We start from the raw sequence: 4,166 nt of genomic DNA, 5'->3' as shown, positions 1-4,166 counted from the left end.
TTGTATTTTAAACACAACATCTTTTTATGCTGCGTCTTTTAACTTCAGAGTCAAACTAGTACATTACTTCTTATAGCGTATGGCTGCTAACCTTATTACTTTCTGCTAGCAGCAGTATATCCGCAATATTACAATAGGATTTTATTCAATTTTTCTGCTCTCTATTTGTGGTGTATCTTCTGACAATGCTTATTTTTCTTAAGTTATAGTCTGCTTTTACTCTAGGTTGTTCTTACTCACCTACTTATTTTAAAACTGAATTACAAGCAGAAACCTACTCAAAGCGAGGTCTTTTAATCCTTTTCTGTTTTTCTCTTTCCCTTAAGAATACTCCTAACTCCTTTTCCCTTTATATTCAGAAGTTATAATTCTTGAATGTAAGCACACAGTAATTCTTTTCATTGAATTAGGACTCAGTTTTTAACTATGCTCATCTTGATAGAAAACAGCTTCAGGTATGCTATCATATTAAGCATAGTGAATCATATGATCTTATACATAAAAATTGTTCATAGTATTTCATACTAACAATAATTATCACTACCTATGTTTATATGTTAACCCCACCAAAAATATATACCTTTTAAAGCAAACATTTTAACATGTATTTATTAGTATAGCATTATTCTGTAGTCAAGCTGAAAAGTCTTAACAGAGATTTCAGCACTAAATTCTAGGAATCGTGTCAATTTTAATAAGAGACTGCTCAAGGCCGGCCAGTGTATCAAGTTGTACCAGATTCTGTTATACGGTCTTACAGAGAGAGCACTTTACAGTATTTGTTACAGACTAAAGATTATTCAAACATTACAAATGGTTACAGCACATATCATCTCATTAATACATTTCATTTTTAAATCATCCAGTCCATGTCCAATGTTTCAGCTCGTTCCCAGCAGGACTCCACTTCTGTCTTGGGTTCAGCTCGGGTCGACTCTGCAAACACCACAATACCTATTTTGCTCTACATTATTAGTGGGCAGACTTAATACAACTGAATCTGAATCAATCGAGGAGCCGTGAACTCTAGCCACTGAAATTCTCCATGCAAAGGAATCCAATTTCTTACTACACATAATAACTGGTTCGAGGTCACCCGTGACAGGTCCCATCATTTTTGTCCATGTCATTTTCATTTGTTTTCTTATTTACAATATTATGTTGAATAAAAAATCAAAAGCAAAGTCTGATTTCTATTAAATATGGAATAAACAATGGTGGATGCCAATTACTTTTGTCAGTTTCAAGTTATTTCGGAGAAAATTGTGCATTCTTCGTTTTTTGTGGAGGGGTACCAACAAATTTGAGCACATCTGTATATAATGAAATTAAATGTACTGCAGCTTACTTGACTGTATTGAAATAAACTGACATTCACTAAATTTAGCTCTCAGATTGTGCTACAGTAATGAAAATAAGAGAAATAGTGAAATAATTTAATATCGAAAATAGCAAATCTAACATACTATAATTTAAACTTGTTTTTACTGAAAAATATATGATACCATGTAATTTTATAAGAGCTGTCTTTGTTACAGTACACGCTGTCAGATCAGGACTTCACTAACACTGAGCATGGGAGCTGCAGCATGCTGTCAGATCAGGAGTCACTAACACTGAGCATGGGAGCTGCAGCATGCTGTCAGATCAGGACTTCACTAACACTGAGCATGGGAGCTGCAGCATGCTGTTTCCCATATTACAACTGTACACAATTAAAGGTGCGGTCACCAATTCCACACACCTTTTCAGCCAGTCTTGTATTGCACGGGCCTTGATGCTCCAAAACTCAATTTGTCTGGTTGTTCGTGCCTTGTTGTGAGCAGTGCTGAAATAAAACTCCTTCATTGTACTAATGGAGTACTTTGCCAGACACTACAAGCAGACCACTACTAGTCTAGCACATGCTTAAACCATCCAAAATTGTGCCAGAATGCATCATTTGAATCCCCCGTCCCACACTCTCCCCCATCGCCCCTACGCGCCATGATGAGATCGGTGCGTCCTACTACCTTGTAAGTGCCACATACCTTAAAACTAATTGAAACCCCTGGGTTGTACAGTAGTTCAACATAACATTGCATTTAAAATGGAAGGCTCTTTTTTTAATGCCTACCCCATTACCAATAAAGATTGTACTGTATTTATCGAGATTACTCATGACTTCAGGGTAATGTTGCTGAAAAAACATTTTACTCTCTCAGTGTTAAAATTAGAGGGTAAGTTACTCCCAGACCCAAAACCTTATCTGGAACACTATTTATGACATAATTGCCATATTCATTAGAAGATGTTGCATCACATGTTGATGATGTCCTCTCTTTCAAGGGAGCTGTTTCACACACTAGTTAGTATAGTATTTAACTTAGTATTTAGGGTTAGTATTTACATTTGCAGTATGCGACAAACTTTGCTCCCAAAAAACTTAGAAATCCCTTTTGTTGCGCTGCAAATGTTGGCTAATCCAACTAAAATGTTGTGTTGTTGACATGTTATAATAATTCTGAGATCAATAATAAAAACAGAGGAATTCAATTGTTAATCCCACCACAAATAAATGTAGCTGCTTGGAATGTAAGAATTGATGCAAGAAATAACTAAACATGCAGAGCTTTAAAAAGGCAGTTTTTACTTGCTTTGGTGGTTAGAGAACCGCACTACTAACTCACAGGATACCCTATTCTTTAAGTCAAAGCTCTCACTGTGCAGTCTCAAGCAAGTCTCCTGAGCCCTCTTTGCAATTTGAGAGGCAGGACCCCACTGTAAACCTGGTGTTGCTTCTCAGATGGGTTTTTCTTTACAAGATTAATGAAGTGCTGTTCATTTTAAAAGGCTTGAAAGGGCAGCTTTCAGAAAAACATCAGATTCATTTTGTTATACCATAAATATGGGCCCATCAGAAAAAAAGGAATGAAATACGGACCTTTTGGGTATATTTTATATTAATATTGCACTTTGCAGATTGAAAGATAACAAAACTAATCTGTACTATTTCAACTTTGACTCAATTTATATTGATTGTACCAAATACACTATGAAGCACAATCTCTGGGTTTACACAAATTAAGATTAAACTAGCATTCCAAAATGTTAGTTTTGTAATATAACCTTATCGGTGTTGTACAGCCATTTAAAAAAAAAAAAAATATTATGAACAATTTTACCGATAATCTACTCAAACTCAAACGAAAAAAGGATTGGCTTGTTTATTGTGAAAATTGGTGGTGTTCTAGTAGTGCTGATCCCTGCATATCTGTCTCAAACTGAGCTGGAGGAGCCAGGTGCTGCAGGTGACATCTGTAGTGTAGCCTACACAGCAAACTGAGTGAACCACAATGCTACTGTGATTTAATAGAAGATCTCTGGCTCTGTCACTCGAGTGATAACTGGTAGGTGCACTTTGTTGCTACCTGACCAGAAAATAAGCTTTTGCCTACACTCTATCAAAGCTTTATATTATAAAAAAAAACATTTGAGGTGGTTACTTCATATTTCCACGGTTTAATTTATAATGTATTATAAATAATTAGTGTATTATTATCAGAAAAAGGTGTGGGGACATGGTGAAAATGACAAAGGAAGTGCTTGCAAAAATAGATTTATTTAACTTAATATAAAATATCTTTTAAAATGAAAATACTTGTTTGCTAAACCATGTTGTTCTTTCCAAAGGTCACATTTTAGATTTGATGTCCTGGGTGTTCAATTTTTACAACTTTCAAATGTGTCAAGACTTTTATTAAAGACATTTTTAAAAGGAAAGAGAAAAAGCATTGTTTTCATACAGTTACAACAGCTGCTCAGTAATGAGTGTGGGTAAGTATGTTTTTTGTTTTAAATGTATTTATTTATTTTACAACGGTTCTTTTAAATGTTGATGTGCTCCCCTTTTACTGGGGTGTACAATGTGGTTGTGATCAGGAGGAGTGAACATTTTTGGAATCTTACAAGACAAAATTAAAAATGAACACCAGCAGATCAACCTTAACCGTTAAAGTAATTATTAACGAAGAACAAGCAGTGTTTTTACATTATTAACGAAGTACAAGCAGTGTTTTTTATAGGGTTAATGAACTTCTGATTTCAACTGTAGTATAAGAATGCTCTTGGATTACTGAATGTGCCTGCCCACTTTATAAAGCTCAGCCACTTATCTCTAAACAGAA

This window comes from Acipenser ruthenus, chromosome 5 (genome assembly GCF_902713425.1).
Source record: "Acipenser ruthenus chromosome 5, fAciRut3.2 maternal haplotype, whole genome shotgun sequence".
In the NCBI taxonomy this organism is placed as follows: Eukaryota; Metazoa; Chordata; class Actinopteri; order Acipenseriformes; family Acipenseridae; genus Acipenser; species Acipenser ruthenus.
Note: the sequence above shows the minus strand (reverse complement) of the source record.